Source organism: Aptenodytes patagonicus, chromosome 8 (genome assembly GCF_965638725.1).
Source record: "Aptenodytes patagonicus chromosome 8, bAptPat1.pri.cur, whole genome shotgun sequence".
Taxonomy (NCBI): domain Eukaryota; kingdom Metazoa; phylum Chordata; class Aves; order Sphenisciformes; family Spheniscidae; genus Aptenodytes; species Aptenodytes patagonicus.
The window spans coordinates 702,196-728,379 of record NC_134956.1 but is presented as its reverse complement, the minus strand read 5'-3'; the positions used below and the strand labels follow the sequence as shown (position 1 = coordinate 728,379).

Here is a 26,184-nt window from a genome sequence, read left to right as displayed (position 1 = left end):
AGGAAATGGCCTCAAGTTGCACCAGGGGAGGTTTAGATTGGACGTGAGGAAAAATTTCTTTACTGAAAGAGTGGTTAAACATTGGAACAGGCTGCCCAGGGAAGTGGTGGAGTCCCCATCCCTGGAGGTATTTAAAAGACGAGTAGATGAGGCACTTAGGGACATGGTTTAGTGGGTGGTGGTGTTGGGTCGACGGTTGGACTCGATGATCTTAGAGGTCTTTTCCAACCTCAATGATTCTATGATTCTATGTCTTGTCATCAATTCTTGCCCAGTAACTCGTCCAATTCCTCCCAAACCCTCCCAGCATATCTTTTTCGTATAACTGCACAAAAAATTCAGGTAAGATACCATGATAAATAGCACAAATAAGGCATGAAAATACCTTAAAAGCTTACGTAAGAGGGTAGGGCTGTCTTTAAAACTCATCAGCACATTAAAATCCAAGGCCACACACTCAATCGCAATTGACTGTGCGCAAGTTCAAATCACATGCCGCAGTTTCAGTCCACTCAGCTGAAGTCAGAAACAGCAGCTTGCGCTTTTATTTTCAGCTCACGCTGATGTGTATGCTAGGATGAGAGGTACAAAAAAAAGTTCAGAAAACACATGAAAAAAAAAAATCACTGTGCAACTTGGCAGCTGTTTATCCCAGTGTGCGCACACAGCTCTATCAGCGGGCTTCGCTCTCATGAAAACTGCGAGGGATTTCTGAGCCTTCGTACTAGTTTCCAAATGAAAGCTTTATTATAAATACCATGCAGCGCATTAGTGTTCATTTCTCAGCCACGCCAGGACCATAAAGCGTTTTACAGATGCTAATTTTGCCAGGTCACAATTTTGCAGGATGAGACAGATGCAGGGAGCCAGCCTGAACTCATTTGGGCTGTCCTTTTCCACAAGATTTCCGTACAGGACTATCCACATACACGCGGTGCAGCTGGCCAGAGCCCACCCTGCAAGCCTAGTCGCCCAGAACACGTTGGATTTATCGTGCACGTACAGCCTGACTAACACACGCCCACTTGAGAGTTAGTCTGAACACAGGTTGGCCTCTTGCCTCAGATCCCTGGACGTTGTGCAGTCAAGCCCTCCATTTTCTAGACAAAAGTCTATTATAGACTCAGAAAGGGGAGATACCCAAGGAAACTTGGGCACTCAACAGCTCTACTCGTCTTGCAGGAAAGCATACAGGAGCTCTATTTTCTTCCTTCTGGTGGTAACCATACCTCCAAGCTCTCAATCCTACAAATCATTACCCTGTTAGCATGCCAGGCAGCACCAGATTGGACATACGACACTTATCTCACTTGTTTAACACCATCTGCCTTCGTGTGCGAAAGAACGGTTCAAGTCACATAGATGCTGCATTATTCTCCAGAAGCGCGCTAGTGGAAGTGATTCATGCCATTATTAAATAATACTGTTCGTGTTCTGCTAACAGAAGCCCAAGGACCCATTTTTGGTTAAGAAAACACTGTCAGGGTCCATTGGTTTAATTTTATCCTGAAACAGAAGCATATGGAAAATCATCCCATAGGGATTGGTGGTATTCTCGTAAACAGATGTTCTTGCCATAGGAAACATTTAGAAGGAAAGCAGGTGTGATTGATGAGATGGCTCACAAATATAAACCCCTGCCACAGCGGGAACACCATTTCCATTCAATTCTTGCACTACATCAAGGCTTCAGAAGAAAGAAAAGCAATCATATACCTTTGACAAAGACGGGAAGGGAGAAGGGCAAACGCACACTCATTTTGTGTCCTTTCAGAAACAATACTGTGTGTTAAAATAATGCCCAGTAAAACCAGCAATAACCTTTCCAATAAAGTGTTATTATTTCACAAAAAAATACTTCAACATAAAGATACTAACCAATTTAGAGCCGATTTACCACTATAACAAATCAGATTAGTTTCTCTTTTGTTATGACTACTGTCTCTCTTAACCAACCTTAAGTTAATAACCAGTGATTTCTTCTAGTCTATTCACTTGGTTGCTTCACTAAATACGCACCCAGCCGGTAACAGGAGACCTGCTCTCAAGAGATGAGGCTTTGTGGAAAACCACGCATTAACCTCAGTGTTTTAGCCTCAGCCAAAAATTACACACTAATGCTTCATTGCTTTTGGGATTTAAGCTTTGCGTTTTTCCTCTACTGAGACCAAAACCCACCATATGTATGTTCTGACGGCATAGACACCAGCTCTAAATTTTCAGATTACGCTGAGCAGAATCAAGCAAGACACTTGATACACCATCCTCGGGAAGATCGTGTCCTTACAAACAGCGACCTTGGGAAACGCTCACAGACGCAGCATTTCTAGAAAGTATCAAGAAAAGACTCCTTCATTCTGCAGGCTTGCTGTATGATGTGCAGTTACCCTTTCAAATTAAGTTGTAGAAACACTGACTGAAAACCTTTTTCCAACCCTGTCATTTAAGGGGGGGGAGGGGGAAGACAAAAAAAAAACTCGACACAAGTAGGCTATTTAAAAGAAAATCAGAAAGACAGCAGGAAACGTCAACATCTACAGGGAACACTCTACCACCACTTCCACAGCCATAAAAATGAAGCTCAGTAAAGCAAGGATGACAAAATTAATTCAAGTATGACCTCATCACTTTGGACTGGAAGGTAAGCCCCAGAGGAATGGCAAGACACGAAGAGCCAGGGCCACGCAACGATGCTGCCCGCTCCCCTTGCTGGCTCCTCTGCTCTGAGGCTTCAGTGTCTCAGCTGCTGAAGCACCGTCATCATCTCTGCATGCTGAGAAAGTCAGACAGAACAGCATTTTGCTTAAAACCAGTTTGTACGTTCTGTGCTGGATAAGCAACCATCAGGTTACATCAATTTATCTCTGCTCTCAAGTTCAAGGCTCCACCGGCGTCAGACACTTGGGTTAGTTGTCTGACTCAGCCTCCAGCCATTGCCAATAACTCCAACAAAAATCAAATTTATAAACAAAAGTGTAAATGCATAACCTGAGAGGCATCATGGCTCACGAACAGAATGAGAGCCTTTCTTCCTGGTTTTTTAAATAGGAAGCACTATCTGGAAAACACAAAGCTTTATTTTTACAGGTATGTTCAAAACCCAGCGATTCGTGCAGTTGCAAACCTGACCTAACTTCAGGATACAACAGACCTTTAAACCAAACACACAGCAATTCAGAAGTAATATGAGCACTTAAAGAGACTTCCAAATTAAAGTGTTTGTTTTTTTTTTTTTAAATGTTCCTCTCTCTTAAGTTTCCACTTTGCGCTAGTATGTTGGAAGTGTTGGATGAAACCAGAAAATTTTGACAATAAGGCTCCTGACTTTGGGGAAAAAAAAGACAAGCAATAGCTCAAGCTCTTAGCAGGAAGAGTTTCTTCTTCTGGAAGCCTCCTACATAAGAACTTCCGAGGTCAACTGCAAGACATGCCAGACAATCTTGTTCATAAATGCAGCAACCTTCATCTTAAAACAATTGGGATTCTTGTCATGCCGCTCCTAAAGCAAAGCTGTGCTAAAACCTTATTCCTCCTCTGTTTCATTTACTCAAGGCCAGTTGAGATACATTGCTTCCCAAGCCAATTTCATCCTTTCACCTTCATGGCTCTTTTCCTTCTACTGAGTTTTCCCTCCCTTTGCCTTTCTGCAGAGCTATTACCTCCCCTCTTGGTTTGCCAGGCTAAGTGACCTGAAGTCTAGCCTTACTTTATAAACAAGGTTCTCCACTCACTCAGTCACTCTGGTAGCCCTACACATGTGCTGGTTTTGGCTGGGGTAGAGTTAATTTTCTTCACAGTAGCTGGTATGGGGCTGTGTTTTGGATTTGTGCTGGAAACAGCGTTGATAACACAGGGATGTTTTCATTACTGCTGAGCAGTGCTGACACAGAGTCAAGGCCTTTTCTGCTCCTCACCCCACCCCACCAGCGAGCAGGCTGGGGGGGCACAAGAAGCTGGGGGGGGACACAGCCAGGACAGCTGACCCCAACTGACCCAAGGGATATCCCACACCACATGACGTCATGCTCAGCACAGAAAGCTGGGGGAAGAAGGAGGAAGGGGAGGACGTTCGGAGTGATGGCGTTTGTCTTCCCAAGTCACCGTTACGCGTGATGGAGCCCTGCTTTCCTGGAGATGGCTGAACACCTGCCTGCCCATGGGAAGCAGCGAATGAATTCCTTGTTTTGCTTTGCTTGTGTGCGCGGCTTTTGCTTTACCTATTAAACTGTCTTTATCTCAACCCATGAGTTTTCTCACTTCCACTCTTCCGATTCTCTCCCCCATCCCCCTGGGGGGGAGTGAGCGAGCGGCTGGGTGGTGCTGAGCTGCCTACTGGGGTTAAACCACGACAACATGACATGTTCTTCTTTCTTGAAGACAGTGACCACAACTGTAAGGGTAGTCTCTGCACCCAGACAAGTCATTGTTTTCTTAGGTGCTCGATTCCTCTGCATGTGAAATGGGGACAATTTTTGTTGGCTGGGCTATTATCTGAAGTTGCACCATAACCCTTGCACCATCTGAAACCAGTTTAACACACTCTTAATGAAATAAATGCAAATACAATTTGCCAACAGCTCAATTTAGAGATGACTTACAACTGTTCAGTTTAGGTTGGCTCCTTACCAAACTAAACCAAACTTACATAAACCATGTGCTGATTGAAATACAGTGCTCACAGGACTCACCAAATCAATAAAAATGCAAACCTTGTAACCCTGAATATGTGACCAATGCCACAGCATAGAATAAGAGAATCGCAGCAAGTGGGTCTGGAAGTCACCTGGAAATATCACTAGTCTACTCTCTTGCTCCAAGATAGGAGCAATGATTTCTAAATTATTCCTGACAGACCTGTACACCAGCTCCAGTGAGCCTCCCTAGGGAATAGCTGTCAATGCTTAACAGCTCTTAGTTGGCAGGTTCTCCCTTTTGTCCAACCTACATCTCCCTAGTTTCAATTTAAGCCCGTTAATTATTTGCCTCTACATAGGGGGCATGAAGAATCATTTCTTCAACTCCTCCTTTAAGTAGGCTTTGGGGTTTGTTTTTTTCAGACACTATTCTTCAAATATCTTTATCTTCAATACCTTTATCTCAGTCACCTCCTCCCCAGAGTGGACAAACCATCTCTCACTACCAGCCACGTATTCTAGATCTCTCCTTGCTGTTGTAACATCATGCTGGATTCTGGCTGATTAGTCCACAGCTTTCTTGAAGTGAGACGCGTGGAGTGGTTCGCACTGGATAGCATGCTGTTAGTTATCCAAGGGAACTGTCCAACATTGGGTATATTAAGATTGGGGAACATCAGCTGAAAGCAGAGTTCATGGTTCACACCCCCCCCGCTGATACATATCCCTGCTTTTGGGAAGAGCAGAGACTCGGTACGTGTTTCACAGATTCTTGATTAATGTTAAATCTGAAAAACAGATAGCATTTCAATGGTCAGCAGCCAGTTGACGTTAATATGACTGTTCAAACTTTGAGCTGTTGATTTAGTTTACCTGTGGGGTCTGGAACACAGTACTGCTCTAATCCATTTTCTGGAAAACCTTTTGGGTATCTTGGTGCACTTGCTCTGCCTTAGAACCACAGGACAAGGCACCCCAGTTAGAGGAAAAATCCAGAAAAGCCTATAGGCATTGCAGTACTTGGGATATTAATCTTTAAACAGAAACAATTTTTCAGAAAGGTTTGAAGAGGTCCATACACCCCCATTAGATGCTTTCCTAAACCAACACCTCAGAGGGGATCGTGCTGCTTGTTCTCATCAGGGCATCCTCCCTTCCCAGCGACTGTGTTCCTAACCTTACCATCCGAGAAAGCTCACTCGTTTGCACTTTCCCCCCAGCACCGCTGCTTTGTACATGAGAGCGTGCTTTCATTTCCCACCACGGCAAGGCAGGTGACGAGTCAGATAGCTGCTCAGAAAAACAGCTGAAGACCAGCACAGATCCTGTGCCACACCAGAAAGGCAGAGAAGAGGGCTCGGAGCTTGTCCATGATTCACTGCAATTGTAACACATAGGCAGGGAGAAAGAGTAATTCAGGCAAAATGTTACCCAGAGGGAAGAAATCCCCCAAGCCCCAGCTCACATTAAAGAATCAAGCCAGCTTCAGCTCAGGTGAAGGAGCAAGGACAGGGATTCAGCCAGTCCCAGGAGAGAGGGGATAGGAAGGCATCCCCCGCTCTGACCGCAGGGTGCCCACAGTTCCCCACCCCCGGGCTTCTCCCTCTCCACAACCACTCATCCCCATTTATCCCAACCCCGCCTCCCTCTCCTCCCTCCATGCCCTGCTGAGTCCCCGAGTCACCCCTCTCGCAAGCATCCATTCATACAGTTTATCTTCCCTTGGAAAACACTTGAAGTGCCTTCTCAATTTCCTGCTGCGCTGACATTACATTATTCCCTGCTTAATTTCTGGGGAAAAAAAACAAAACCAGAAGCCAGATCAGTGCAACATGATTTCCAACAGTGGCCAAATTCAACCTGACACCAGCTGGGTGTGTATCAGGTTCAAGGCTACTGTATAGCCCATAACGATAACCCGCCCATAGGCGAACCAGCAGGGCAGAAAGCCCTTGGTGTGCCCGATGCAGAGAGGCAGAGCCACTTGCATGGCTCACTCATCTAAAGACCTTAATTAACTCTTTCCTGAATTGCATTTTCCCTCTGCCATGCCTAAAGAGTAGTGAATATTACGCAAACATTTGGGGATCAAACAAACAAACAATGTCTGGAATAATCGCGTTCCCCTTGCTTTGTGTGTTGGTGTTAAATGTTGAGCCTGCCTTTCCTAAGTGGTCACATTTTAGCTGTCCTACAATTCGCTAGCAGACAACAGCACTTGCTGTCCTTTATATAACTGTGCCTCTGCACGTGGACAAATCTCTCCAATATCAGCTTGAACCACATTTTCCCACGTAGGTTCACAGGGATTTTGAGAGGAAGGAACATTAGGAACTCACTCTTGTGAATCACCGTCTTGCCTTAATACCACATGCAACCGCGCCTTCAAAGTCTGCCCACCAAGAGAAACAGCCTCCGCAGAAACAACCCCTGGAGGGGGAAGAAAAAGTCCTCACGGCAGTCTAACCTGAAGCTATATTTTCACAGAGGCTCTGTTAGACTTCTCTGTTTGCAAACAGCTCAAATTATTCACCTGTTTACCTGTGCCAGCAGAACAGCGAAGGACAGCAGCGCCCACAGGGCTACCAGGAGCCTCATGGCCACCACCAACCACCAAGAACCCAGCCCGGTGGCTCCAACCACCACCCGCTGATCCCGTCACAGCTTGTTTCCCATCCCTGAAATACCTACACAGGCGTTGCTAAACCAGCAGGTATCACAGCAGGTAACCCAATTAATTCTTGTTTTCTTGCACCGCTCCATGCTTTGCCAGCCTCCCTCTGCCCTACGGACAGAGGTTGGTCCTACGGAGGTGACACCGCACTCCCTGACCAACCTGCCCTGCGCACTCTGCAGACATGGAGGAGGTCCAGAGGCCATTCAGGGAGACAAATTCTCAGCCTCTGCTGTCAAAGCTCCATTTCTGATGATAAAAAAAAAGATACCTGAATAAGTTCCTCTGAAGCCGATCTCTCTTCATCTGCAACAGCTGAGAAATATTGTTGTTCTTTTATCATAGGAGAATCTACTTTATTTTTTTTTATATTTTTAACTTCATACGGAAGATTTTTCATTAACTGCAGATAATTATACATATTATACAGCACAGCCAAGTATTATGTGCCTTGCTTTCTTTCTAATAAAAGTTTGATTTGAGACATAATAATTTATTTAAATTATTATGTAAAGCGAGGAAAGGATTTCCTCACCCAATTAAAGTTGCAGGCTCTTGAGAAAGACATTCAGGAATGTTTCAACCTAAAAAAGATGTGAAAGACAGATGCAGAGAGTACACGCGATCTCTTAAAAAAAAAAAAGCGTGCACTTAAATCCAGAACAAAAACCATCTCTTAATTCAAATAACTCAACAGAGCTTAACTAGCTTGAAATAGGACTTGGAAGAAGTTATAGGAACAGGTCTTTTCAGAATTCAGGTAATATAATGTAAATATTTTCTGTGACGTTAGTTAAATTGGGATCCCTTTACAACAGGGATACCCATCTGGAAGAATAACTAGCTGGAAATAAACTGATGAAGCCCAGCTAGTTATCCTGGGTAAGCCAGGACAGCCTCTCATTATTTACTAGAAACCTAAAGTGAAAAAAAAAAAAGCCACATTTAAAGGAAGCCACCACAGGCCCACACGTATTAGTTTAGAGGACGTTCAGTTAGACTGAGAAGAGGATGTAACTAATAATTTTCTTATTACGGCTTTTATATGTTGGCTGCTGTTCCAAGGAAAGATGGATTAAATACCATGTCTGTTTGGTTGGACTTCAAATTAAAAGCTCCACGATGACCTTTCATTCCCAATAGGGTGTTTCGGTTTCAGTTGTTGTTTTGGGGTTTTTTTTAAGTCTATTAACTACATTAGGTGCTCCAGAACATTACCCTGAATAAAAATGGTTTCAAATGTAAGAGACAAAAATAGAATAGGAAATAAATACGTCAACAGAGGTTTGGCCTACAAATTCAAGGCACAAACCTCCTAGATTTCCAGCCTACGGATGACCAAGGGGAGCCCTTGCTCCTGCTGTGACAGACCTGAAGCCCTCCTCCGGCCCAGAGCCCGGCTGCGCAGGCACGCTCCCGGCACGGCCGTTGCTGCCGCAGCAGCTTTCGTCACCAGCAGGTAGGACCGTAAGCAGACAAAAAGAAACAAGCACTAAGTCCACGCGCCATAACTTTAAGATGTTTCACACGGAGATAAGATTTTGCAACTTATTAAACACACACAGCCAAACTTTTCTAAAAACCTCGCAGGCTCAGCCTTTAATAGGATTTAATATTTCTGACTTTCAACTAAGGAGGCTGCCATGGGAAAAGACTACCTGCGATCTGCAGCTTTCGAAAGGAACCAGGAAATACAGGTGTAGGAAATAAAACGCCCTTACCTATTGAACTTTAAAAGAAAAAAAAAAAAAAACAACCCAACCCTAGGGTAGTTTCTTAATTGTGTTTAAATTCACATAGCCTTTTCTAGAGCTGGAGAAATTTAAGTGAAATCATCTGGGAGTTTTCTCCCTGAAAATTGAGACAAGGCTGGCTAAAGAAATTTTTCTCATCACACCCTTTTCTCCCAAGACGTTTCCATGGGAAAAAAACCCGTTAATTCCCACTCTAATAAGATACATGTGAAATGCATGTTATTAAAAGAGCATTTCAGGAGCTAGCTCCCAGCGTGCGTTACAGGCTGCCAGCCACCGAGACACAACACGCATTTCCTACTCGGGAAAGCAGCACATCACAGCACGTGCCGGATCAGCCCTTCCCGCTCCTTCCCCCAACTATGACATTAAATCCAGAAAATTTCTCCTTACCCCTTTCCGCTCTTTCAGTTAACCTGATTATAGAAATAATCTGCGGCATTTCTCTGCTGCAGTGCAAAGAAATGAAGCGGTGGGCAGCCTCCCTGGGAATTAATTACTATCAGCACACTATGCTGAGCCTTTTATTTTGACAAAAGCTTGGTTTTCATCAAGCTCTAGATGAGAAAAGTTTTCAAAGACCCCCCATTTTATATTAGCACTCTTGAAACAAATATAATTTGATTTACTGCAAATATCATTCTTTTTCTAAAAGATGTATTTTTAGTTTACAAGACTAAAAATGTACGAGTTGGAGCTCCAAAAGGTTCCAAGTCGCTGTTGTTAAATTCTAGGTATCTCAGAAAAGGGTGCTCAGAAGTATTCAGCAAAGGACTTTTTGCAGGAGGAGGCTGGATTAGTCTTGCCAGCAGATTCAGCCAATTTCCAAAGAACTCAGTGGTTTGAATATCGTAAATAAAAGTAATAATAATAAAACATCAAAATCTAGATACAGATTATCATCCCATACAAAAACACCAGAGCATTTTTAATATCAAAGAAAAACTTCTTGTGAGTCACAAAGTGATTTACTTAAAATATTTTAAAGCTTTGTTTTCAGAAGTTTTCAAAATTAGAAATTCTAAGAACAATTTATGAACTGCAATGAAAGAAAAGTTTTAGCACAGCCTTCCTTGGAGCTGCAATTTCATTTTAAAGATCAAATTTCTCAACTTTCTAGTATCTTAGAGTACGATAGCACGTGATCAGCACCATCTTATACACAGTATTCAAGAGAAAGTTGAAATACCAGTTTTGGTGTAAAGAAACAGAACTCTACCTAACAAGTTTAGAGACAACAAAAAATGTTTTTACAAATATATTAATGACAAGAAGAGAGCCAGGGAGAATCTCCATCCTTCATTGGATGCAGGGGGGAACATTGCCACCGAGGATGAGGAAAAGGCTGAGGTACTCAATGCCTTCTTTGCCTCAGTCTTTAACAGGCAGACCAGTTATCCTCAGGGTACTCGGCCCCCCGAGCTGGAAGACAGGGACGGCGAGCACGATGAACCCCCCATAATCCACGAGGAAGCAGTCAATGACCTGCTACGCCACCTGGACGCTCACAAGTCTATGGGGCCGGATGGGATCCACCCGAGGGTGCTGAGGGAGCTGGCGGAGGAGCTCGCCAAGCCGCTCTCCATCATTTATCAGCAGTCCTGGTTAACGGGGGAGGTCCCAGACGACTGGAGGCTTGGCAATGTGACGCCCATCTACAAGAAGGGCCGGAAGGAGGATCCGGGGAACTACAGGCCTGTCAGCCTGACCTCGGTGCCGGGGAAGATTATGGAGCGGTTCATCTTGAGGGCGCTCACAAGGCATGAGCGGGACAACCAGGGGATCAGGCCCAGCCAGCACGGGTTCATGAGAGGCAGGTCCTGCTTGACCAACCTGATCTCCTTCTATGACCAGGTGACCCGCCTAGTGGACGAGGGAAAGGCTGTGGATGTGGTCTACCTGGACTTCAGCAAGGCCTTTGACACCGTCTCCCACAGCATTCTCCTAGAGAAGCTGGCGGCTCACGGCTTAGACAGGTGGACTCTGCGCTGGGTCAAAAACTGGCTGGACGGCCGGGCCCAGAGAGTTGTGGAGAATGGAGTTACATCCAGTTGGCGGCCGGTCACGAGCGGTGTTCCCCAGGGCTCAGTTTTGGGGCCGGTCTTGTTCAATATCTTTATCAATGATCTGGACAAGGGGATCGAGTGCACCCTCAGTCAGTTTGCAGATGACACCAAGCTGGGCGGGAGTGTTGATCTGCTCAAGGGTAGGAAGGCTCTGCAGAGGGACCTGGACAGGCTGGATCGATAGGCCCAGACCAACTGTATGAGGTTCAACAAGGCCAAGCGCTGGGCCCTGCACTTTGGCCACAACAACCCCATGCAGCGCTACAGGCTTGGGGAAGAGTGGCTGGAAAGCTGCCTGTCAGAAAAGGACCTGGGGGTGCTGGTCGACAGCCGGCTGAACATGAGCCGGCAGTGTGCCCAGGCGGCCAAGAAGGCCAATGGCATCCTGGCCTGTATCAGAAATGGTGTGGCCAGTAGGAGTAGGGAAGTGATCGTGCCCCTGTACTCGGCACTGGTGAGGCCGCACCTCGAACACTGTGTTCAGTTTTGGGCCCCTCACTACAAGAAGGACATCGAGGTGCTGGAGCGTGTCCAGAGAAGGGCAAGGAGGCTGGTGAGGGGTCTGGAGAACAAGTCTGATGAGGAGCGGCTGAGGGAACTGGGGTTGTTCAGCCTGGAGAAAAGGAGGCTGAGGGGAGACCTCATCGCTCTCTACAACTCCCTGAAAGGAGGTTGTAGTGAGGTGGGGGTCGGTCTCTTCTCCCAAGTAACAAGCGATAGGACGAGAGGAAATGGCCTCAAGTTGCGCCAGGGGAGGTTTAGATTGGACGTGAGGAAAAATTTCTTTACTGAAAGAGTGGTTAAACATTGGAACAGGCTGCCCAGGGAAGGGGTTGAGTCACCATCCCTGGAAGTATTTAAAAGATGTGTAGATGAGGCGCTTAGGGACATGATGGTGTTGGGTTGACAGTTGGACTCAATGATCTTAGAGGTCTTTTCCAACCTTAATGATTCTATGATTCTAAGTTCACAATCCACCTAAACCACTCCAGGTACTTTTTAAGGAAAGCACTTGAGAATTCACAAACTAAAGAAGATTTTTTTTTTTATTTATTTATTTTTTTAAATCGTTCAGGCATGCTTTGCCTACCAGAAGTACATTATATGTTCTGCACCACTGCAAGAGTGCCACATACTGCAATTAAATTTAAAAACCTGCATGCTTTAAAGGGTCTTTTAACAAGGAATAATACTCATTGTGATGATCTTATTTAATAGTTGCTAAATTTAGGAGGACATTGACAATTTTAGATTCTTGTATTTATCTCACCTGTACAAACGTTTTTATCCTTATTATGATTACTATTGCACATTTGTGTGGTTTTTTTGAAGTACCTCTCACATCCACATTATGGATATGCAATAAGCAAAGACCAAGCAAACAAACAGTAACCACTTGCCATGAAGGTGACAGTAAACAGCAGCTCAACAGGTGAGAGCAAAGTCATCTAAATCAAACCACATCACAGCCATCACTTAATGAATTCCCCACTCCACTTGCAGCATTGTTACCAGATATATCACATCAGCTATTTAATGAGGTTTAACACTACAAAATCAACCCAGATAGCAGGGACAATGCTCCTTAAAAAAGGGTTTCTTAAAGAAAGGTAGAATTACTGGATTTTTCTCTGAGAAGCAAGGGAAGCATTTGAGCATATATTTTCACCTCCACAGCTAGGGTTAAGGAGAATTCAATCAACTGAACCACCAACTCTCTAGCTATGTTGTAAAAATAGATGTATTTACGAATATGCTGATTTTGCATTGTGTTTTCCTTTGTGGAGATTACAGCTCTGGTACAGGCTTACGTACTGCCGCCGCTGTATACTGTATATAGTTATATAGTTGCTTTCGTTATCTCTCTTCAATCAAAAAAACCCCTGTTTGTTCACTTTAATCTTGCAAGAGAAATAACACTCAAGACCTGCTATCATCACACCACTATCAGTGCAAGGTATTAGTTTAAAACCAGGTAAATTTGCATGGTAATTTTGGGCAGACTTAAGAATAAAAGCTGCTGCTCTGGGAAATGTTATTACATTTCAAAGTGTATAGCATGCTTAAAACACAGACTGAATATAATGCTTATTGAAACAAACGCATAAACCATGGCTCAGGGATTTTAGAACTTTGGTACATGAGCACCTTAGAAATAGTATGCAACTTTTTTTTTTTAACTGAGCTCATTAAAACAGGTGAACAGGCTTTCATGACCAATTATTCATCTGTCTTAGACCTCTAAAAGTAATTAACATGTCAGCATGTTCAGATCTTCTAGTTAAACCAGTCCTTCCATTTTTCAGTCGCACAATTAAACGCTCTGCTTTGTCACAGATTATAGTTCATTCTGACCCTTAAATATGTATCCTCAGAAAAATACACACAAAACCATACTAAACTGTTGGAAAAACTGAATACATGTTCAGAATTGATGCAACGGTGATAAACAAGGAGTGGTTTTTACTTAATTCATCCAGGCTGGGAAGTTACTTTAAAGCAGACTTGAAGCACTCCACTGCGTGGTCCATATAGGCTGCATAATCACCCACCCGTTATTATAGAAATATGTTCTTTGTAGCACTATATAAGCACTATAAATAATGCAGCTCGCTCGCTCTCTTTTGCCAGGCTGTCAGCAGGACGCAGAAGAGCGCTGCCCCTCCAGAGCAGCTCCTGCTCCAGCAGGACCCGGTGTTTCCCCAGCACACCCCTGCTCCAGCAACCCGCCTCCATCGCCTTGGGACCGCTCCAGAGGAGCGGAGCAGCACCTTTGAGGACACATGCCATCAGCACAGGCTGCAGCTCTCGTCCCCAGTTACTGGGAGTTTGGCATCTTTCACAGACTTAATAAACTTAGGAAGAGCAAGACAAGACTAAGAAAACTCATCCCTTCTAGTTACGTCTAGTGGTTGTTAAAAAAAAAATAAAATTCAAAAGGTGGGTTTTTCAGCCTTTGTTTCTTCAGGAAATAAGACTGCGCTGATGCTGTGTGCGCGTGCACGTCTCCCTTGTTGTCCACAACACATTTAGCGAGTAAATCAGGGTAGCGACTCACGGAAACAAAGCAACTTCCAATTTTCAGGAAAACTGATATCAAAGAGATTCTCTTGTTGCCCCTGCTGAAGGAAAAAAAAAAATGCAGAAAAAGCACAACCCTAGTAGCTGTAAAATCCACAGAAAAGCACATTCAGAAATAACCAAACTGTGAGAAGCAGCTTCACGGGGAGTTCACATCTTATTAGGTATCGAGGACTCCAACTACAAGACGATTTCATTAGTTACCCTGCTGACAGAAATCCATTTTGAAAAATACACTATATATCTTTTAAGGTACAAAGGTCACAGTTCATTAGAAATTACAGAGTTCTCTCTGCACAGAAAAATTAGCTTAGTGGAAATATTTTAATGGCTTTTCTCCTTTCTCTAACAGAATTCATAAATTACAATTTCAGCTGTAAAAAACAGAGGTAATGCAACTAGGATAGTGGATACTTCAGCATGCATAAAATACGCAATGCATAAATTTTATCAAAGCTTTTTTTTTTTTTTTTTAAAAAAAGACATTTACAGCATCTGTACTGTTAAATCATTAATTGCAACACCAGAATTAGGTTAGCTAAGCATCAACAAGGCAGTCAGAAAGATGACAAGTATCAGTCATTGCTAAGAACCAGAAACTAGCAGTTATTGCACAAGAGGTTATAAAATGCCCTTTCATCTCGTCTCACTAGATGCTACCTCATTTTCCTTTATTTCTCTGCAAATTCTGATTTTCATCTCAGACGCATCAGGATTTTTCAAGAAGATCAGAAGCTACCACAGCTCTCACTGACCGACAGCCTCATTGCTGCACAAAGCAGCTGCCCAAGAAAACACCTTGGAGAACTGGAAGACTGGTAGGTGAAATAGTATCTTATGAGATTAATCAAAGATGCTAATTTTCACATGATTGTGAAGATGACCCTCTAAAGAAAAGAAAGGGACATGAAAAAAGAACAAGGGTATTTGTATACGCTCTGTGGTGGTGCAGAAGGTGTTAAAGAGCAGGACCCTGTCCTTGTAACTTTTGGGGTGGTAGTGGAGGACAGGGAAGAGGAGGAATAAGAAGGAAGACGGCATTAAACTGGTTTTTAAAAGCCTACTGGAAAGTTTTTATCAAGTAGCATCCATTTTTAATAAAGCCTCCCTAAAAACGCATGAAGGAATGTGGGGATGGGTTAGTGAACGATCCTGTAATCCTTCCGTAATCTGTAACAAAACCAGATCAGCATCAGTCACACCCCTGACACTGAGAATTTGGGATTCAGCAGCGACACCAATTTCATTTCTACATCCTAGGTTAGTAAACTGTGTATTTTCTGTTACGCCCTCTTCAGGCAAAGCTAACTCCCCCAACCGCAGACCCTCCGGTTTCAGTCATTCTCCATCACCGTCTTCACGCTGAGAGATTCCTGCCCAACACGGGCTGCACTCTCCAGCAACTCTTGCTATAAATTGACTTGCTGTTCAGCAACATCACAAGAAAAGGAAGGAAAATATGGACAGATATTAGTGTGGCAAAAGTCAATGAACATCCACAGTCCCATTTATTTGCAACAGTTACTTTTGAATAGCAGACTCCATCTCAAGTGTCTCATTTCAAACACAAGAGTTTGCAGCCCCAAACAAAAGCTATTTAGAGGAAAAGTTTTCTTTGAAGCCCACATGTGAGTGAACACTAGCCTGTTCATTAGCCTCCTCCAAACCACCCTAAGAAAGTATACACATACTTTAATAAATGAAGCTCTGTATTTAATGCTTCCATGTTACTTAGAGGAAGAATTGTTGTTCCTAACAGTTTAGTAGCTTCAGTGGTTAAAAACTTGTAATGCTGGCTTCATCTAAGTAAACAGATACACATCTCAGATCACACACAATTTAAGTATTAACTATTTCTCAGGGTATGGGATGTCAGAATTATCTCTGGAAGCAGTGAGCACAGCTGCTTTTCTCCTCTCCTACAACAAGCCATCCATGTTAACAGCCGAGGTGTCGACATAGTGTATTTCTTGGTAGGGGTACGGGCTTTGGCAGAGTGCTTAAGACTGGGCAGTAGAGAAGGAACAGGAATCGAGTAGTCAACCAACAAAGAAAAATACCACAAAATATCTATCATTTATTCCAGACAGTTAAAAAGAGGTTTTGCTTCATTTCCCTCTCCCAACCACAGATATTTGCTACAAGTTTCTTTCTTCTATACTTTGAAAAGAAGGCTTAATCCTCTTCCACATACAAGGATTCAGAGAGTTGTCTATAGCCTAGAGGAAACCGCAGGGTGCCTTTGTAGGAGTATCTTGTATCATGTGGGAATCTATCCAGTTGGCTTAATTTAACATGAGACTATAAAAATAAGGCATAGAATTGACCTGGGTCCAAATGCACTCTTCTGAAAGCACTTGTGGCTCTGACACCCAGTCCTCCAGCTACCAGCATACTGAAGGCACCATGCCTTTTCGTAAGATGAGGTGCCTGCAGAAGCAAAGATCTCTTGCATACGCCCCATATGGCCTCAGTCTTAACTTTGGTCAGTCCCACGTTGTATATAAACACAGCTAGGACCCAGAAATGAACTGTTCATCCATTCCTCAAATAGTTGAGGCCAAGAGACATTTGCAGAGCACACCTACCACGCTGTGAAAGAGCTGGGTGACAGCACCTACTTTCCTCTTACATGACACCTAAAAGAGATATGGCCTATCTCCCCTCCCATGACAGAAATACTTAGACCAAAGGACTTAATGAACAGGGGAGATTCATTCCAAATTCCCATCCCCACCTGCAATAGTCATTGGAGCCTTTACCAAAGCCTCCAAACTATTACACTTGCAGCTAAAGAAAGGGTGAGGAGCACACCTCCTGTGACTTCATGCCTCCAAGACAGGAGATTCTTCCGTTCTCAGGTAAGAAGTGAATCCCAAGAGAAAACATCAGAGCTTGCTGGATAGGACCCCTCCCCCAGCAGAGTGGTTAGCTACAGGTCTCACCCCCCTTCCAGGCAATTCATGTGTCTGTCTGAAGACAGAGCAACCAGCTGTCGGATGAAGCCTTCCCCATCGGCATGCTGCTCTTCTGGGTCCTTGCTCTGCGCTAACGCAGCTCACTACCCGCGCTGCTGGCAGCATGCCTGACAACAGCTTACAGGTCGCACTTTCCATCTTTACAGGAACTGGCCCTCGATGCCCGAATTTACCACCCGCTGCCTGGTGCGGGTCTGAAACCAGCCTAAGCAGACAGTCCTTAAGGTCCAAAATGAAGACTCCAGAGTGTCTATTCTTTCTATTTAAAGACCAAGTGATCACTGCTACTTGACACCGATGGGGCTCAGAAGCTCTCGGCAGCCTAGAAGAATTTATAGCTCAAACTTGCTTCAGATAACTTTAGTCCAGTTCAAGAGTCTGCCACGCATCTGAGGACCAGCAGATTATCAGCAGAAGCTCTCCTCTCACTTTTTTTTTTTTAGAGGGAAGTTACAGAAAAATCCCCATTTGTTTCCTGGAACAGTGCTACAAGAGCTTTAAGTTAACAAGGCCCTTACAATACAAATAACTCCAATATTGCATGATGTTCTCCCCCCCTCACTCACCCCCATCTGCCTGTGCTGGATGTTCCTGGAGCTTCAGTTAGGCTGAACTGACCTTAATAAATTTAAAGAGTCATTGTGGCAATGAGAGAAGTTATTACAGCTTGTGCAAGAAAAAGAACTGGAAGCCTGGAGGGCAGCGGGAACTACATCCCCAGAAGCATGTGCAAAACACACCACACAAGGGAGGACATAACCTGAAGAGGCAGGATTGCAGATGGGCTATAAGCAACCATTTAGGTCATTCTTACCGATTCATTTTACCCTATATCCTATGGCTTAATACAAGTCATTGTGCGTCTTTTCCACTATTAATTTTATATATGCACAAATAACATTAAGTACATGCAAAACCACCCATGTTAGTCACGACTGCACTGTTTGCGAAAGGACAAGATATTCTCATCCTCCATTAGTAATCGAAGGCAATCTAAGTCTTATTGTAATTGAGAGAAAAGCAAGTCCATTTTATTAATGCCACACGTGCTTCATTATCTGCAACAATTCTCAAAACAAACACTGATATGAAAGAGAAACAAAACAAGTTCAAATGCACATAAACATGGCAATTTTCCTTAATTAATCAGTAAAGCCTACAACAAAGCAAACCTATTTGGAATCAGTTTTACAAGATCTAGCTTTTATCAAATGTTTCAGCAGAGAGCTGCACAGGCCTGCAGCAATGAGATACATCTGCTGGAAATTTTGTGATTCCCCCTCCCCCCCCCATTCTATTTTAATAGACAAAATTGATTCTGCTCAGTCAACCACCACAGCTGTATTAGCTCCAGCAAGTACAATGGGTCACCCAAAATGTCGCTCTAACTGAAAAAATCCAGACAGCATCAGGAAAAGCAATGTTAAAAAGCTGCTTATTGTACAAAAATCTGGAATAAACACCAGAATTTTAATCCTTCAAAGCACATGCCAGTGAGAGAAAGGAACATCCATTTCAGAAGCAGACGTAGGCAATGCCTGGTTTATGCTGCTTTTATGAAATAAATACTCAGTTCTCCATATATGAAGTGACCAACTGTCATTTGTTCTTTTTAATAAAACCTTATTTTATAGAATATAAACAATTTCTGATTCTTTAGCTAAAGAAAAAACCTTCCTCCATCTGTTCAGTCTTACTGGGTTTTAGACAGTTAAGCACTTGAAACACTGACAATGGCACTTGGACAAGCCCTGCTAATACAGGAATACATGGAACACGACATTACGGTGCGCGGTACAGAACCACAGTTTATTAAGGCCCATACTTTGCTAAATAGTTAATGGAAAAGGTAAGAGTTTCCTAAAAGTATAAACATAGCTAGAAAAAAAAAAGTCGTCAGTCATCATCCATACAGATTTACATTCAAATTCTCTGGGTTAAGATGAAACAAAAAGCCTTAAGTAGTTTTCAGGAGAGCTAGACTACAACAGGACTTTCAGAATTTGAGAAAGGCGAATTGGTAGCTTTAGTAACCAACTACAGTACAGCTTTCCCCCAAAAAAGCATTGCAAAAAAAAAAAAAAAGGACTAGTGTATAACAAAAATGCCCATGTCCTTTCAGGTTTTCATTTTCTTAGAAAAAGCTAGGAATCAAAGCAGTTTTAAGTTTTCTTACCTAACCAAAAATTACAGTAAAATTCAAATTAACTTTGGTGAAGTGCTGCAGAGGTTCATAATAGGATCAAATACTACTTAAAGCATGTTTAATTTTCGTTTAAGAAGTCAGGAATGAAGATCAGATTGAATTCACAAGAAAGCCAAATAAGAAAAAACCCCACAAATGTTATCTGAGCCTGCATTCCCCTATCTGTTTTCCTCAGAACTCATGAATAAGTGTTTTGTATCCCTCTGTAGCAAACAACTGAAGAACAGATGGTATTAGGTCTTAAGTTACTCCTTCCTTGATAGTTTAAGCAACATGTATATTCCCATAATACAGCATTTCATTTTACCCATTACTCCCACTGCATATTTAACCACCATATTATACAGCCGTTATGCTGTATTAACATGATACAGAAAAATTATTTTCCAGTAAATCACTTATAAAATCTGATATGAATTAAAATGCATGTGCACTTACATGGAAGATTCTGGAGAAGGAGGGAAGAAATCCCATCAGCTCCAGAAATTTGCTTATTTGGAATAACGCTGTAGCCACAGTGGGGTTAGACAGGCTATGGCGTGTTTAGTAGGGGTGATAAATTTTTTATTAAAAATAAACTAACTTTCCCCTTCCTTGCCAAGCTAGGTTTCAGACACACTGAAATAAACGTTGGGCTAGCACCCGTGTTTTCTAATAGGTCAGTATCACGTCAGGGAAATAATGCGTTTCCAGATGTAACTTCAATTTCACATGCACAAACTTAACCGAGAGGAAAAGCAGTTCTGCTTCTGCATGACCATTTCAGATATTCTCCAAACATTATTTGCACAACCCCCTCCTATTTCAGAGGAACGAAGATGTCTCTTCTGACAGGAGTGCCAATTGTCACACATCTCACGTGACACGCCTTTGGCTGCCCTTTTCTTATGCCTACAGGCTGTCCGGGTATCATGCATCAGCACTTACTTTATATTTATGTTTTCTGGACAGTCAGACCTACCACAGAACCTACGGAACACGCAGGTGAGTATCCTGCTGCCGGCGATCAGCAGCTATGTCATGGAAAGTCTAAAAACCAAACTTCCTCTGATTAGACAGCTGTAGCAAGCTCTTCTCAGCACTCAAACCCAAGCATACCACTCCAGCTGGGCTCCTGAAGCATGGGAGATTTATCACTACCTCCCTCCTCAACAATCTCGTCATACCCACTCCTTACAGTTGGGCCTCTACCTTCCATCTACCCACCCAAGAATGACTCTTCCCGACCTCTGCAGCATCTCCAATCTCTTAGATCATGCAAAAATCCTGATAACTCCGGTAATCAACAGCTGAATTGCTATTGCCACCCTTCTTCTAGCACATCACTGCCAGTGCCACTGGGCTTTCTTCAGACCTCTGTTACACCCTGACCACAAAACAAGGCAGCAATCGGACCATAAATGTAAGCACGTTATACACACAAGTCAGACTGCATCTCAAGTGCAAACATTACTAAGATGACAGCTTGCAACAACTTTTTTCCCTGTCAACTGTGGACAAGAGATGACCAAAGGGACCAGAACTATCCTTTACACCAAGTTCTGGTTTTATTTTAAGTCATTCCCTCTTACTGCAACTGGACCCCACATGTTCAGCGTGAAGGGTTTAACCAGGATTAAAAGAGCATACAACCAACCTTTAGGCAAAATGTACTCAAAAGCAAAAGAAAGGAGTCTTGCTTGATTCAGAAGCAGAATCTGAAGTCTGACCCAGCTCTATTTCATTTACTGAATTTGAGAAGCAGTCTATTAATAGTTCACTACCATATCCCTACCCTGCTTCTCCATGTCAGGGCAAGAGCTATACTAACAAACACCAGTGATACAGGCACATGTTTTCATATTGATACCGTAAAGCAGAGCTAAACCAATTGTTTAAATTTAAACAGAAGTCACTATCTCAAGAATTAACTCAAAGCAGACAAAATTAGTCTCAGAGTTAACTTAATATGAGCACACAGCAATATCAGATTCATGCTTTCAGATACAGTCTCCCTCCTTTCTTCTCCCAAACACATTTTCTAAATTATTCTGTTCATTTACACTACAAAGTTTGCCCAGCCAATAAATTAACAGCATAGATAGTAACCAGCTACTATTTCAACATCAGATGAATGCTGTTAGCCAAAGACACTAACAAAAGCCAAACTACCACACCAGTGAAAATCCTGAAGATATTACCTTTTTCAGAAAGAAATCCCTTGGATTCTTGATATGGGGGCGTAGGACAGCCTCCTCCTCCCACAGAATTTAACTCCACATAATTTAATTTTGCCAGAAGTGACTTGCCCAGCTAGAGCAAAGTGAACTTGCTTTAACATTGTCTATTTTACAGGCTCCCACTTTTAACCATGCAAACGTTATCTGCTTACAAAAAACAACTGAGCCATGGACCTTTGGTATCGCTTTAAACAACTATCACAGATCTTCTAAGTGGACATACAATGGAAAACACCGCTTAAAAATTTAAGAAAATAGTTACATAGGCATCATAGCCTTCTCTCATGCATAAGGTAACACACTTAGAAATAAACTGCATACTTTTCCTCCCTTCCTCTGCTCAAACTAGAAATTTTGCTTCAAGGAAAGATTATCAGCCTTAGAAACAAAAATTTCATATTTTCATATTGATACCGTAAAGCAGAGCTAAAACAATTGTTTAAATTTAAACAGAAGTCACTATCTCAAGAATTAACTCAAAGCAGATAAAATTAGTCTCAGAGTTAACTCAATATGAGCACACAGCAATATCAAAATATCAAAAGTTCACAGAGCATTAATGATTTTAAATGCCCTTTTTATTCACCTTGCATTAAAACAAAGTCTAATCTCATCTTGTACTTCTAGAATATTCATGCCATATTAAAATCAGTCAGCTATGGGCCAATCTGGATGAGCTTCTCATTTAAGGAATAAAAACTGAGATCAAGAAAATACATTATCCGTTCCCATATTAATACTGCATATGAATCAAATGAAAGAAATGTTCAGAAATGCATCAACATTTAGAACTTAATTTTCAGTTAAGATCTGTACCCTCCAAAAACATGAAACTCCTGAATATCTGAGTGACTTAAGACATACAGCGCATTTTCACATTTTTTTCTTTGGTTCAGGCAGCTTGAGAAGACTGGCAGTGACATAAAAACAAAAGAGTGCTATAAAACTAAGGAGTAAAACACTTGTCTTGCAAAGATAATTAAGTCTTTCCCTACAGAACTGTACTACCAGAAGCTTGGCAGAAGAGGTGCAGGGGGCAAGAAATTGCCACCTCAGAGCAGCATGTCTATTTGTGGTTCTTTTACCATTACAGACCCCTTGGTTTGGTGGCCATTTGGAAAATGCCATCAGAGGTATTCTATTACCCTTGATTTCCAACTTCAGCTATATGGGCGGGGAAGGCAGAGGTCAATTCTCCCATCCTCCACTCTTACACAGCTCCCCAGACACCTCTGTTGAGCTGAGCTCTGTCCCAGGGAGCATCAAGCACTCCCACGCATTCTCACGCGGAGCACCTGGAGGCCAAGCGTCCTGAAGACACCAGCGTCCATCTAAGCGCCGGTATGCAGAGTGGAGAACAAGTCTCGGGCAACCAGTGGAAAAAGCCTGGCTTCCCTGCGGTGTTCACCAACAGGCATTGCTCACCTCCCCACCACGGGTACAGCAACAGCAGGACGAGACAGTCCCTCCTTTCCACATTTTCAATGAAGAAAACTAAAATTAAATACAATCAAACAGAAGCTCAGTATTCACAGTCCAAGCGAGAACCATGAGGTACAATCAGGTCTTTGCATTTGAGATAGTACCAGGTTTGACTCTTCTGCAGCTTCCCTACATGTTCCCAAAGGGAAATAGGATGGGAATTTTGAAACCATCCATCTAACTCAAAAGATTATTGGGCTTGCCAGCAGTAGGCTTTTGCCAATCTATATTTCTTATTCATGACCTAACATTTTACTTAGGAGTGCAACACTGAAATACTGTTACGCTGAAGCCTCACCACACAGCAATTGTATGCCAACAATTAAAATTAATTATAGCTGTTGAAAACCGTTAGAATGCAAACCCTTCCAAACTGCAAGGGCACACTAATCCTGCTCCAATACTTCAGTTTCAGGAAGGAACAATAAACTTCCTTTCTAGCTAGAATCTGAGTACAGCTTTCACGTCTTCAGACAGGTCTAGACCCCAGATCTAGTTTGGTTAGCATTTGGATCCCACCCTAATCCAAGCCTTGATTTTGGTTCTGAACCCTAAAGCCACCTTTGCAATGAAATAAAACCACTGAACAAGAATGGTTCGCAAGGTCTTTGTACAGACGGTCAAAAAAAGAGAGACACACAGAGGCAACAGTACAACTGGGCTGAAAAAATGCTGAGCGAGGACAGAGGATTAATGCCTGCATGGAACCTCAATACTGTTATTTTTTAACTCTCCAGCTCTAAAAGTAACAAGCCCAAGTGCATCTCCAGAAGAAAGACAAAGTACAATTTGTTGCAATTTTTCCACAAAAAGGCTCTGGGATGGGATTTGACGGTGTGGGACTGCAGAGGAACTCATTGTCTTCAACAGCATGGCGATGGCTTCCACTCAGTCTTCTGCTACGTATAGCTGAACTTAGAAATTTCTACAGAGAAAGAGACAAACGGGGGCATATCTAACTGGCACAGCTTACATAAAAAATTTCAAAATGCTGTGAATGAAGTGATTACTTGACAGCACCCTCTGAATGTTTTCCCAGTATGACTCCCTAGCTGAATTAAGAGAGTACTCTACAAGTCAAAAAGCCCAAGACAACACACAGCTATTCACACCTTCTCCTGATGGCTTCCTTCATGCAAACTCATCCTAGAAGCACAGGCTTTAATCCCGTGGTGCTTAAAGACTTTTGTCATTCAGTTAGACTTCCTCAATCCAGACCAAAGTACTGGCTTTCAAAATTCACATACCATCTCACATTACCTGGCCTCTGGCATCACCTCCACATCTGCACCGCAAACGGACAGCAGTGTTTAAGGAGAACCAGCAGCCCTCCCTACTTCTCTGGATCCACACCAACTTCTCTAAAGCAGTTGCATAAAGAGTTTTCTTTCTACAGTTAGAGGCCTAAAACAAATTCCGTATTAAATTGAAAATATTTAGTAGTAAGATCTGATTTCAGTTGAAGCACATATAATGGAAACTAGTGGGAATTCAGGAATTATTACAGATTATTTCTTCGTGTACAGTCAGTTCAAGAATTCATAAACAAGCGTAACTAGGAACAAGAAAACCAATCACCAGGTAAGCTTCATACCGCAATTTTCCCTTCCCAGTCTCTTTCTTAGATGTAAATGACCCAAACACTGGAATTTCAATGCAGCGTTCTCTACCACATTTGGCAGTCTTTTGTCATTAAAGCTATTCTGTCACAGAAAGTATGTTGAAAATACATCTATTTCAGTTCCCCTGCTAGAGCATACTGAAAAATTTGGCAACAAGATGAATTCCTGATCTGTGCAATCGCTCTGCAGTGACAGAACTGGCCTGCGCTGGTCAGACCGACAGCTGAACAACATCGGCCTTTTCCTACGGACAAACCTTCCCTCCGAATCGTCATCCTAAATGAATTTCAGGCTACCGAAGTAAAAGCCTTACAACACTTGGGATTCGCTTTCAAGCCGAAGCCAGACAAAGACCAGGCCTGCCCGCAAGGCTCTCCTCCCAGCAGCACCGGCCTCACTCAGTTCCCCTGTAAACCCCCTTGGCAATCCCACAGCCTCCCCCCCTTTCCCTAGGAGCCCTCCAGGACCCCCTCCAGGCTGGGGGGCAGGAGGGGTTAAACCCCTTACCACCAGCCCTTCAGGTCCTCACCTTGCCCAACTGCCATGGCTTTGTATTTTGCATTTCTGTCTAATTAAAGCCATGGGAACACGTGATTACAAAGACTGAGAAGTGCTCCCCATACTTCGTATTAAGTAGCGCTGCAGTAAATTATGATTATGTTGTGTAATGAAATCATTAGGGAATAAAGATGTGGCTGTACATCCATCCCCGCCTATCCCAGGAAGCCGGGAGTGATTTACAAACAGATTGGGCCAACATTAAAAAATAAACAAACAAACAATCAAGAGCTCAGGCTTATCACATCACATTATTGACACGCTATTCTCAAATACTCTGGTAGGCCATAAAGCTCAGTCAACCAGTGGGAGTTTAAGGACCCCAAATTATAACTTGAGTTAAATCTTGTAGTCCCCACCAAAATTGCAGAGTAACTCAGACTCAGTAATAGCTCAGGAAAAAAAATAAAAATCTGTCTGAGGTTTTTCTTAGATAGGTCTCATGCAAATGGAAGCTAACAGAAATGAGGTAAGTAACAGACGCTAAAAGCTTCACAAAGAAAAGACATTAAGCATATACTACTGTCATTTTTACAGAAGTGAGAATACAAAAATCACTAGGAAAAGGGTAACAGCTACATCCCAAACCAGCATAAGACAGTATCTAAACCTTCGCTCTCTTTAGATATTACCGGATGACTTCTCTAGAGATCTAGAACCCAAATCAGACCTTTTATTTAAAATCTTCCTTTTAAAAGGTATTTGGATAGGCAGGTCTTTGACCTAGCTGAAGCACTAGTTCATGATGCCTAAGGCGGCAAGCACTCTCAGGTGCTTTCAGAGGTTTGGCTCACAAGAAGCTGGCGACAGTCACAATTTCAGAGCAGGGGAAAGGGCAAGTAAGGGGGCAGCAGATCTTCAGTCTTTATAAAAGCATAATGCATTTGTAGAAAAAGGAAAGTTCGCTCCT

General features: G+C 42.8%; 1 protein-coding gene across 13 annotated transcripts in view; it reads right to left on the bottom strand.

Moving 5' to 3' along the window:
• The window catches only part of WNK2 (WNK lysine deficient protein kinase 2), a 121,615-nt gene that overhangs the window by 93,649 nt on the left and 1,782 nt on the right, over positions 1-26,184 (bottom strand). The window lies entirely within an intron of this gene.